At 32.8% G+C, this 13,066-nt stretch overlaps 2 pseudogenes; one reads left to right on the forward strand and one right to left on the reverse strand.

Moving 5' to 3' along the window:
• Window positions 1-13,066, forward strand: part of LOC117797111 — a 210,417-nt pseudogene that overhangs the window by 29,088 nt on the left and 168,263 nt on the right.
• Window positions 2,709-3,053, reverse strand: LOC109491318 (annotated as a pseudogene).

The raw sequence follows: 13,066 nt of genomic DNA on the forward strand, positions 1-13,066 counted from the left end.
GCAAAAAATTATTGCTAAGGCCAATATCAAGGAGCTTTTTCCCTACATTTTCTTTTTTTTTTTTAAAGCTTTTATTTATTTGAGAGAGAGAGAAAGAGTGAGTGAGAGAGAGCACAACACGGGGAGCAGTAGAGGGAGAGGGATGTGGGACTTGATCCCATGACCTGAGCCAAAGGCAGATGCCTAACCAACTGAGACACCCAGGCGCCCTTCTCTACATTTTCTTCTAGGAGTTTTGTTGTTTCAGGTCTTACATCCAAGTCTTCAATTCATTTTGTGTTAATTTTTGTGAATTGTCCAATTTCTTTGTTTTGCATATGAATATCCGTTTTCCTAGCAACACTTATTAAAGACTATCCTTTCCCCTTTGAGTATTCTTAGCACCCTTATTGAAAATTAGTTGACCACGTAGGGTAGGTTTATTTCTGGGTTATCAATTCTGTTCCATTTGTCTAGGTGTCTATTTTTATGCCAGTACTATACTGTTTGTATTATTATAGGTTTGTAATATAGTTTGAACTTTGGAAGTGTGGTTCCTCCAGTTTGTTTTTCTTTCTTAAGATTGTTTTGGCTGTTGAGGGTCTTTTGAAGTTCCCTATGCATTTTAGGATTGTTTATTCTATTTCTGTGAGAAACGTCATTGGAATTTTGATTGGGATTCCACTGAATCTGTAGATGGCTTTGAGTAGTATGGACATTTTAACAATGCTAATTCTTTGATTCATGAACGCAGGGTGTATTTCCATTTATTTNCCAGGCGCCCTTCCCTACATTTTCTTCTAGGAGTTTTGTTGTTTCAGGTCTTACATCCAAGTCTTCAATTCATTTTGTGTTAATTTTTGTGAATTGTCCAATTTCTTTGTTTTGCATATGAATATCCGNTGTTTCAGGTCTTACATCCAAGTCTTCAATTCATTTTGTGTTAATTTTTGTGAATTGTCCAATTTCTTTGTTGCATATGAATATCCANTTGCATATGAATATCCGTTTTCCTAGCAACACTTATTAAAGACTATCCTTTCCCCTTTGAGTATTCTTAGCACCCTTATTGAAAATTAGTTGACCACGTAGGGTAGGTTTATTTCTGGGTTATCAATTCTGTTACATTTGTCTAGGTGTCTATTTTTATGCCAGTACTATACTGTTTGTATTATTATAGGTTTGTAATATAGTTTGAACTTTGGAAGTGTGGTTCCTCCAGTTTGTTTTTCTTTCTTAAGATTGTTTTGGCTGTTGAGGGTCTTTTGAAGTTCCCTATGCATTTTAGGATTGTTTATTCTATTTCTGTGAGAAACGTCATTGGAATTTTGATTGGGATTCCACTGAATTTGTAGATGGCTTTGAGTAGTATGGACATTTTAACAATGCTAATTCTTTGATTCATGAACGCAGGGTGTATTTCCATTTATTTCTTTTTTAATTTCTTTTATCAGTGTCTTACAGTTTTCAGTGTACAAACCTTTCACCTCCTGGTTAATATATTCTTAGTATTTTATTGTTTTTGGTGCTATTATAAATGGGATTGTGTTCTTTCTTTTTTTTAGGTAGTTCATTGTTAATATATAGAAATGCAACTGATGTTTGTGTATTGATTTGATCTACTGAATTACTTTATTAGTTCTAACAATTTTTGGTGATGTATTTATGATTTTCTATGTATAAGATCATATTTACAGAGATAATTTTACTTTTTTCTTTCTGACTTGGATGTTTTTTGTTTCTTTTTCTTACCTAATTGCTTTGGGTAGGACTTACAGTGCTATGTTGAACAGAAATGGTCAGAGTGGTCACCCTTGTCTTGTCCCTGGTCTTAGAGGAAAAGCTTTCACCCCTTGACCATTGAGTATGATGTTAACTGAGGGTCCATTATACATGGCGTTTATTATGTTGATGTACATTCCTTATATACCTAATTTGCTGAGAGTTTTTACCGTGAAAGATGTTGAATTTTATCAAATACTTCTTCTGCATATATTGATATAATCATATGATTTTTATCCTTTGTCCTATTAATGTGGTGTATCATATTTATTCATTTGTGTATGTTGAAACATTCAGCATCCCAGGGATAAATTCCACTCACATGTGAAGTATGATTCTTTTTTTTTTAATTGTCTGTTAAGTTCAGTTTGCTAGTATTTTGTTGAGAATTTTTGCATCTATATTCATCAGGGATATTGGCCTATAGTCCTTTAACTTAGTAGTGTCCTTATCTGGTTTAGTATCAGGCTAATACTGGTTTCATAAAATGATTTTGAAGGTGCTTCCTTTTTAATTTTTTGGAAGAGTTTAAGAAATATTGGTGTTCATTCTTTAAATATTTGGTAGAATTCACCTGTAAAACCATCTGGTTGTGAGCTTTTCTTTGTTGGGAGATTTTTGATTAATGCTTCAATTTCAGTCTTTATTGATCTGTTCAGATTTTCTATTTCTTTGTCCTTCACTCTTAGTACCTTGTATATGTTGAAATCTTTATCCATTTCTTCTAGGTTATTCATTTTTTTAAATATAATTGTTCATAGTAGTCTCTTACCATCCTTTGATTTTTTTGTTATTTAGTANCTTGTATATGTTGAAATCTTTATCCATTTCTTCTAGGTTATTCATTTTTTTAAATATAATTGTTCATAGTAGCCTCTTACCGTCCTTTGATTTTTTTGTTATTTAGTAAAGTTTTATTTTCTAAAATGTGCACCTGGGGGATCTGTTCATGTATCTTTAGTAGCAGCTGGGGCATCTCCACCCTTGGTGTTTCTGGTGTAAGTTACTTGAGCTCTGTGCTTTAAAACCAGTTTAATGAATCCTTTACTAAGGAACTCCTGAAGGACTGCCCTGGCCAGGGAACCTCAAATCTTCAGTCTCTCAGAGTTATAAGCTTATAGCTGGGAACTTCCTTTCAGAGTTTGTCATATGTCACTGTGTCAAAGGAGACCAGGTTATTAAGCTTGTCCTGAACTTTGCCTATGGACACTTTTTCTTTTTGGCATTGGGTCTTTGTCTTTTTTGGCTGACTTTCCAGCACCTTTCTTTTTCTTGTTGTTCTTGGGTGGCATTGAAAAGCTGGGAGACCAGCAGCTACTCCTGTAGCTCGCTAAGATGTCAGACAAAAAGCCATCCTTTGAATTTTTGTATTCTCAAAATTGATACTCTTTTTTGTCTCATTTTATTTATTTGATTATATAAAATCCTCTTTTATGCTTCATTTTATTTATTTGAATCTTCTTTCTCTTTCTCTGAATCTAGCTAAAAGTTTGTCAGTGTTGCTTATTTTTTGAAAAATCAGTTCTTAGTTTCATTGATATTTTCTGTTGGTTTTATGATCTCTATTTCATTTATTTATGCTCTAATCATTGTTATTTCCTTCCTTCTGCTAAATCGGGCTTAGTTTGTTACTATTTTTCTAGTTCCTTGAGGTATAAAGTTGTCTATTTGAGATCTTTCTTTTTTCTTAATATAGACATTTATCTCTATGAAATTCCCTTGAAAACTACTTTTGCTGCATTCCATAAGTTTTGGTATGTTATGTTCCACTTTTGTTTGTTTTAAGACGTTTTTCCCTTTTCATTTCTTTGATCTGTCGGTTGTTCCAGAATGTATTGTTTAATTTCCACATATTTGTGAATTTTTCAAACTTTCTTACTGCTAATGATGTCTAGTCTCATACTATTATGGTCAGTAAAGGTAAACTTGTTCTTAAATTTGCTATGACTTGTTTTGTGACATAACATATGATCTATTCTGGTGAATGTTTCATGTATACTTGAGAGGAATGTGTATTCTGATGCTGTTGGATAGAATTTCTGTATGTGTCTGTTAGGTCCATTTGTTTTAATTATAATTCAAGTCCAATGTTGACTTATTGATTTTCTGTCCGGATTACTTACCTTGTGTTGAAAGTGACATCCTCTACTATTATTGTGCTGTTGTCTATTTCCCCCTTCAGATATCTTAGTATATGCTTTTAATATATTTAGGTGCTTCAGAGTTGTGTGCATGTATTTTTGTGATTGTACATCCTCTTGATAAATTGATCCCTTTATCATTGTATAATGACCTTTGTCTAATTACAGCATTGTGTTAAAGTCTGTTTTTTCTTATATAAGTGTAGCTGTCTCTGTTCTCTTTTGGTTTTTTCCTTGCGTGGAATATCTTTTTCTATCCCTTTACTTTCAGTCTTCATGTGTCCTTAAAGCTGAAGTGAGTCTTTTGTAGCAGCATACAGTTGGGTCTTGTTTTTGTATCCACCAAACCACTTAATGACTTTAGATGGAGAATTTAGTCTATGCACATTTAAGTAATTATTCATAGGTAAGGACTTGCTAATACTATCTTCATAATTGGGTTTTTGCTGTTTTGTAGTCCATTATTCCTTTCTTGTTCTCTTAGTGTCTTCATTTGTGAATTGATAATTTTCTACAACAATATCAATTTTCTAATTTTTTTCTTTTGCATATCCACTGTAGGTTTTTGCTTTGTGGTTACCATGAGTCTTACATAAAGCATCTTATAGATATAACGGTCTATTTTACACTCATAACCACTTTAATTGCGTACAGTAACGTACTCTTTTTCTTCTCTTCCACATTTTATATTTTTGATGTCACAATTTACTTCTTCTTATACTGTGTATCCTTTAACAAATTATATAGCTATTTTTAATTCTTTTGGCTTTTAACTTTTATACTAGAGTTAAGTTATTAACACACCACCTTATTACAATATTAGAGTGTTCTGATTCTGAATTTGTTTATATACCTATCTTTACCAGTGTATTGTATATTTTAATATGCTTTAATATTACTAATAAGCATCCTTTGATTTCTTCTTGAAGAACCCCTTATAGCTTTTCTTGTAAGGCACGTTAATGATGCTGATTTCTTTCTGCTTTCCTTTGTTAGGGAAAGTCTGTCTCACCTTCATTTCTGAGGGACTTTACCAGGTAAAGTATTGTTGGTAGACAATTTTGTTTTTTTTCCCCCACAACTTTGATTATATTATCCAAATCCACTGATAACCTTCTAGGGGTTCCATTGTATGTAATAATTTTTTTATCTTTTGACTTTTAAGATTATGTCCTTAATTTTAGACAATTTTATTATAATGAGTTTGGAGAAGATAATTTTCTGTTTTCATAATTGGGTGACCTATTAGTTTTACGAACTTGAATGTCCAAATCTCTCCACTAATTTGGGAAGTTCTCAGCCATTTTTTTTCTTTAAATAAGCTTTCTGCTCCTTTCTCTCTCTCTCTCCTGCTTCTGAGACTACAGTAATGCATGGATTGTTTCTCTTAATGATATACTATAATTCATGTAGGCTTTCCTCATTTTTTTCTCTTTGTTCTCCTATGACTGGATAATTTCACATGTCCTGCCTTCCTCTTCATATTCTTTCTTCTGTTTGATGATTTATTGTTGATGGTCTCTGTTATATTTTTCATTTCATTCATTGTATCATTCAGCTCCAGAATTTTGGGCTCTTTTATATGATTTCTGTATCTCTATTAAACTTCTAATTTTGTTATGTACTGTTTTTCTAATTTAATTGAATTGTCTTTGTGTATTTTCCTGTAGCTTACTGAGCTTCCTTAAAACAGTTACTTTGAATTCTTTATCAGGGAAATTGTAGATTTTCATCTTTTTTTTTCTTTGCATGTCTTTGAGTTGAGTTACTAGGAAATTATTATGCTCCTGTGAATACTCATGAACTCTCTGTCACAGTTCACTCCAACCGCCATGGAGAGCTCACACAGGGAGCTGGCCATAGGGTGGGGTGTATTGCCTGTGGGCCATTTGAGGGATTTACAGGTGAGGCATTTCTAGTGGCTTGTGGGTGGGCTTCTTGATGGAGTCTACAATATAGTAAACAGGACCCATGTCTCTTTAATTCTACCCTCCCTGCTGCTCCACATTCCTCAATCTTGCAGGCCACCTCAATAGTGTGGATCAGGGCAAGAAAGAATTGGGTCTCTGGCAGAATTTTGCAGAGCTGGGGAAGGCTGGTGCTTACATAATCTCAGTTTCCCTGGTGGAAAGAATAACTGGCCAAAATAATCTCTTTATAGACACTGAGCTATGCCACATTGGGGAGGTTATCTCTAGACAGGTTGATCATTTCAAAATAAAAATAATATGCCATTTTCTCTGCTCCAAACTCTTTAGTTGACCTTAAATAAAGCTCTTTACATGACTTATAATGGGCCACAAGGACAGCTCTCTACCTACTTTTTTAGCTTTATTTCGTATAATATTCTCCTTTATTCTTTCCACTTGCCTTATAAGAATTTGAGTTTCCTCTCACCCCAAGGCTTTGCACAGGATCATCTCTCTGCTTAGAATATTCTTCTGACACATATTCACTTGGTTTTCTCTCATTCATTCTTCAAGTCTGAGCTCAAACATAATTTTCTCCCTCTTTGGATCATAGATTATTTTATAGCATAAGTATTGTTTCCTTTGTAACACTTATTATAGCAGCAGTTGTAATTTCACATTTGTTTGCAAGAGTTTTTTCTGTTTGTATACTTCACTAACCTATATTCTTCGTGTGGCTAGAATTGTGTCTGATTTATTCATAATTATATACACAGCACTTAATGCTGTGCTTAGTAGCATCTCTAATTTCAATTTTTTTTCTTATCTTGGAAGCAATTAGAATATTTTTTTTGCCAGATAACTGAGTTCAAAATTTAGTCAGTAGCTCCCTTTGCGATGGTATTATAAATTCTTTTTTTAATTAAAGAATCTACATGAACTATAACATGACTTCCCAAATAGTGTTCTGCTGAGCATCAATTCAACCATTACCTCAAACTAAGTTTGAAAAACATCACATAATATAGCACATCTTAAAGAATTTTACAGTGCTCCACCCATAAGGAGTTTTCATACATACTTCATTGAAAAAGACTATTTAACTTCATTTATTCTATTGCAGAATACTGTCTGCTAAACACATATGAATATTATAGGATTAATATTTGATGCACATTCTGAGAAAGGTGTTAATAGGAATTAAATGAAAATCTATATGGAGAAAGGTGACTACCAAAAGATTAATTAGGAAGATTTTTGAGTTAGGTGAGGAGATCTGGATTTAAGTCTTACTAATGATACCTACTTTCCATATGAACTCAAGCAAATTGTCACCTCCATGGACCACTTCTGTCCACTATTATATGACTCTTAGAGATCTCTTTATGAATTGAGGAGCTGTGGAAATTGCTGAAACCACTTGAGATTTTCCTTTCATCATGGACAAAGATATCACACATTACTCTTAAACAGGGGGTGAGAGCTTTTTGAAAAACGTTGTCTTGTTGCAGAATGATAATAAGGGCAATAAGCATGTGGGAATTTAATTTTTCCCTAGTTTGGATTCAGGGAAAAACTCTATTTTGGCCTTCTTATTTAAATCTATGTCCCTGAACTATATTGAACCAACATGAATTGATAAGGTCAAAACTATTACTGTATATCTCTACCTGTTCTTTTATCCTTTCTGCTTAATTTATAGATTTTAAATAGTGAATATTACTTTAAGTTCTTTCTAAAGCATTTACTTCAATCCTGAATACTTCCTCTTCCTTCCCTCTTTTTCACTATATTCTTTTGTTTCCTTTTTTTCTCTCTGAGAATTAATTAGCTTATTTTTACATCCTTGTAGAATTTTCCCATGATCTAAAATACTCTTCTGATTTTTAATCTCTCTCATTATTTCAGTGCCACGCTTAAAAGTCTCATTTTAACATTTGCATGTAATAAGGTGGAAAAGAAGTAGAACAAATGCATTTTACATGTCATTTCTCAATTACTATAGAAATAACCATAGGAATTTAAACATCAGAATAATCCTGTGGCATATATATCAGCTTAAAGGCTATCCAAATGATAGCATTGAAAAATATTTTCTGTTATGTATAATGCTATGGTCTGAATGTTTGTGTCCCCCCAAATTCATAAGTTGAAATCCTAAACCACAGATTACGGTAATAAGAGGTGGCACCTTTAGGAAGTGCTAGGTCATGAGAGTGGAACCCTTATGGGTGGGATTAGTGCCTTATAAAAGATGCTCCAGAGAGATCCCTTATCCCTTCTGCCATGTGAGGATACAACTACAAGTCACACCTGGAACAGGACCCTCATCGGTCACGCTGGCATTCTGATCTAAAACTTTCAGCCATCAGAACTGTGAGCAATATATATCTGTTATTTATGAACTACTCAGTGTATATCTATATATATATAGAAGTTGAATTTCTTTCCAATGGCAGGAGTACTAGATCCAAGGGAAGAACAGGAATTCAAAATTAAAGGGTATGGCAGAAACCCTTTAATTTGTCAAAGTCTGGAAGAATGAGAGCTACAGATAAAGGCAGGCTTTGGCAAAATTGAAAGCCCACCAGATGGATTCTGTGTCATCACAGAAGAGTATTTAAGAGCAATAGCATTGAGGACCCAGGAGATGTACAGCAGCTATACTTATGGATCTGGCCACAGAATGACATGACATGACTCTTGACAGATTTTGGAGAGAGGCAGAGTTTCACCTAGAATGGAGGTTAAACTTTTGCTGGAATAAAATCTTAAATGTAACATATTCCTGTCTTCCCCAGCACATCTGATAACTACAAGTAAGCATACAGATAACTACATATTTACATTTTAGCTAAACTGGGAAGATTTTTTAAAGTCAGATAGCAAAATCAGAAATCAGGAATGCATAAAATTTTGTATACATTTAATTATGTAGAATTAAATATTTAAGTACCACACAAATATAAATATCTATTTAGATAGAAGAGGAATGGAAAGTTAGCAAATATTTACAACCTGTATAAAAATGTAGTAATATTCCTCAAATATAAATTCATTAAAAATTTTTAAAAAGATGAATAACAAACGAAAATGGGTAAAGGGTATGACAAGTCATTCATAAATTAATACATATAACAAAATGAAACTGTTCAACTGCTTTAGTAATCAAAGAACTTACTCATTTCAGTGCTTTTCTCTGATACATACATCGAATCCTGTGATGTCACGAGTATTACAAAGTGTAGCAGTATTAACAAGGAAAGATTAAAATAGACATCCTAACAATATTTTCCTTTTAATTGATTTTTGAGAGACAAAATATATGGATAGAAAAAAGTCTGGAAGCATATGCAGCAACATTTATCTTGATGAATTTAGAGAATATAACTCCAGATGGGATGATTATGGCTCATTTCTATTTTTTTTTTTGCTTATCTTAATATCTTAATATTTCTAAGTTTTTAAAAAGTAATGCATATGAACCAATGTACTATACAGATTTATAAATTTGAATGAAACTAATGTATACTTTTAGATGGCTTCAGTAAGAAATATAAACTTTTGGCAAACTAGAGCAGACATATGAGCATAAATTGCCTTAACAAAAGTCATCTGAGATATATCATAAAAAATGATGCAGAGACTAGATAGCTTTCCAAATTTATCTTCTTCAAAGATTAAAAATAAACCACCCAAATGGTAATTGGCAAGCAATTGGATAAATACATTTCAGTATGCTTACATGATTGAATATTATATAGCAGTCAAATTGAATGAATAGAGCTATATTAAAGAATACAGATAAATATTTTCATTATATTACTGATTGAAGAAATTAAATTACAGAGAGCTATATAAAACATGACACTTTTTGTAAAGAGAAAACAAACTAAACAAACTAAAGCTAGAAATATAATAAAATGATTTTAAAAACTATAGTATAGAAGCAAATCACAAACACAGAATGCAGAAGAGTGGGTATCTTGTGTGTGTGTGTGGGGGGTGTCTAGGTTGAGGAAGGAATAAAGAAATGGATGTAATTTCTTGCCAACTGTTATGTTGGGTGATGGGTGCAAGGAAGTTTGTCAATTTCTGGTCAACAAACCAAATGGAGACCTGTATTTTATCGATGTGGGACTGTGTCATGAAACATTTATATGATAAATTTAAGTTGGTACACAAGAGGGCCATTTAAAATCATATTTTAAATAAAGAATAATTCCTAGTCTCTCATTACATTGTAAATTATTGGATATTTGTTGGAGGTTAGAAAAATGGGAAAGTATTTTTACTTCGTTTTACAAAGATATCATTATTCTATCAATATAGGTTGAAATAGAAAAAGAAAATCACAGTAGATCATTGTCACTTAATCTAGCTCTATATGAATGACGATGACAGCTTTACCAAGAATTTAAACACAATAACTTGAAGATAGTCAAATTTTACGTAGTCTAAAATATAATCAAAAGGCAAAAGAAGAAACTAAGTCATCATCTCATTGACTACTAGAGACATTTGATACAGTTTAATATATATTTCAGAAAATCAAATTTATTTTTGAGCCAAAACAGTGAAATATTCTCTCTCTTCCTCCCCCATGCTTTTTATTCTGTTTCTTAAATTTCATATGTGAGTGAAATCATATGGTATCTGTCTTTCTCTGATTGACTTATTTCTCTTAGCATAATACTCTCCTTTTTTAAATCCTTTCTTGCTGTCTTTTGGATTAATCAAATATGGTGTTATTATTTTACCTTAACTTTTCTGTAATCTTTTAAGTTATACATATTAAAAAATGTTTTTAGTGACTACCCTACAGATTTCAATGTGGCTACTCAGTACGAGCTACTTGAATTAGTGCTTTTACCACTGACTGAAATAAGCAAATATCCCGTAACAAAGTAAATGTATCCCCTTACACCCTTGGCAGTGTTACTGTTTTTGACAGTTAATTTTCATTTCATATGTTATAAAATAATGCCTGTGGAGGCATTATTATTATTTTTGTTTTATTCTGTCAATAATTATTTATATTTACTCATTTTTAAAAATCTTTACTAGTTCTCTTCCTTGCTGCACTTGAACACATACATCTGGGGTCCTTTGTCTTCAGTCTGAAGGACTTCTTCCGTCTTTTCCTAGAGCACATCTGCTAGCAACACNGTTATAAAATAATGCCTGTGGAGGCATTATTATTATTTTTGTTTTATTCTGTCAATAATTATTTATATTTACACATTTTTAAAAATCTTTACTAGTTCTCTTCCTTGCTGCACTTGAACACGTACATCTGGGGTCCTTTGTCTTCAGTCTGAAGGACTTCCTTCCGTCTTTTCCTAGAGCACATCTGCTAGCAACACAGGCAGATCTTGTTTTTAAAAGTTTCTGGTAGATGATTCAAATATTGAAGATTATCTTTTTTTCACAACTTAAAAATATTATTTTCTTTTTTTGTGATGAAAATTCAGTCATCAGTTTTATTATTCCTTCTTTGAAGAAAACATGTCTGTTATCTCTGACTACTTTTATTATTGTTTTTGTCTTTATCTGTTTGAGGATAATACCGAGATGTAGTTGTTTATGTTTTGGTTTAAAAAATTCTTTCTAGAGGTGTAATAAGCTTCTACAATCTGTAAATTGTTGTATTTGATCAGATCTGGGTAATTTTGATCCATTATATTTTAAAATATTGCTTTTGTCCCATTTCCTTCTCTCCTTGGATTCATTTACACTTTTGATAAAACTTGATAGCATTCCACATCTCTTTCTGTCATTTGTTTCTTTTATTCTCCCATTATTTTTTAACTGTACCTCAATTTGATTATTTTCTACTGACCTTTTTTAGTTTACTACTTGTCTTTTGTGCTTTTAACACTTCCAGTGAGTACTTACTTCAGATCTTTATTTTTTTTGCTTGTAGAATGCCATTTGGATTTTCTTTTATAGATACCAATTCTCTGTTGATATTCTTTATCTCTTCATCTGTGTTGTACCTTTTTTCTCTATTATCTTAAATATATCAAACATTTACTTATAATTTCCTATCTGTTAATTCCAATGTATGAAAACCTGTGGGTTTTTCAAAAATATCTGCTTTTTTTTCTTGGTTTTCAGTCATTTTAAATTTTAGCATGCCACCCATTTTTTATTCATTTATACATTTTATATTATTGGTACATTTTTATTTTATTCACAGATATTGCCTTAGAAATTTTAGAGTCTCTGCGCAGCATTATATTCCCATTTGAGAATGTGATTTTTTTTTTTTTTTTTTAATGGCAGGCAGATAGAGCACCATATGTCACCATAATCTTGTCAAAGCTTGGTTTCAGGTGTCATGAGGATTCCATTATAATTTTGCCCTTACTCTTAAGTTGTGGGTGATAATGTGGGAACATGGCCCTGTCTCCAGGGTCGTGGTCCTTCCCATAACTCACATAAAAGCTTAGTATATTTGCAAGATATCTGTATCTACATAAGGCTTGAACTCTGGGCTTTTTACTTTTCAGATAATGTGGCTGTTGTAAACACTGTTCACCTTTCTAGCCTCCAGGTGCTTTTTTCCATTTGGTTTCTTAAGAGTTTACCCTTACAAGTACAGCTTACAAGTCAGTCAACAATTTGAAGGTGTTTCTGTCCTTAAGTCTGGCGGCCACTCTTGTGGTCTTTTGACTCGTCTCTGCAGTCCAGTAAGACCAACACTTTAGGGGGTGCTTCCCTTCAGCCAAAAGTTGTAAAATTATCTCAAGGAAAAAGCAGAGGTGAATGTGTCAATCTCTTTTTATGCTTTCCTTCTCTCAAGGATTAAACCCTCAAATTCTGCCTGGTTTGGTTGCTCTCCAGTGATTTCAATATTTTGTTGTGTTGTTTTTAAAACATTCCCCCCCAGCTTTATACTTCAATGCATGGGTTAGTCCAATATGAGCTATTCCCTCCTGATCCAAATGCACTTCTCCAAATTTCAGTTTTTCCAATTATACTAAAAATGTTTTAGAGTTTTTCCTGTTTAGAATCCCATCCAGATTTCTGCATTGCAATTTGTTGTTATAGATCTTTTTTTTTTTTTTTAAGATTTTATTTATTTTTTCGACAGAGATAGAGACAGCCAGCTAGAGAGGGAACACAAACGGGGAGTGGGAGAGGAAGAGGCAGGCTCATAGCAGAGGAGCCTGATGTGGGGCTCGATCCCACAACGCCAGGATCACGCCCTGAGCCGAAGGCAGACGCTTAACCGCTGTGCCACCCAGG

The sequence above is a fragment of the Ailuropoda melanoleuca genome, chromosome 18 (genome assembly GCF_002007445.2).
Source record: "Ailuropoda melanoleuca isolate Jingjing chromosome 18, ASM200744v2, whole genome shotgun sequence".
NCBI classification, from domain to species: Eukaryota; Metazoa; Chordata; class Mammalia; order Carnivora; family Ursidae; genus Ailuropoda; species Ailuropoda melanoleuca.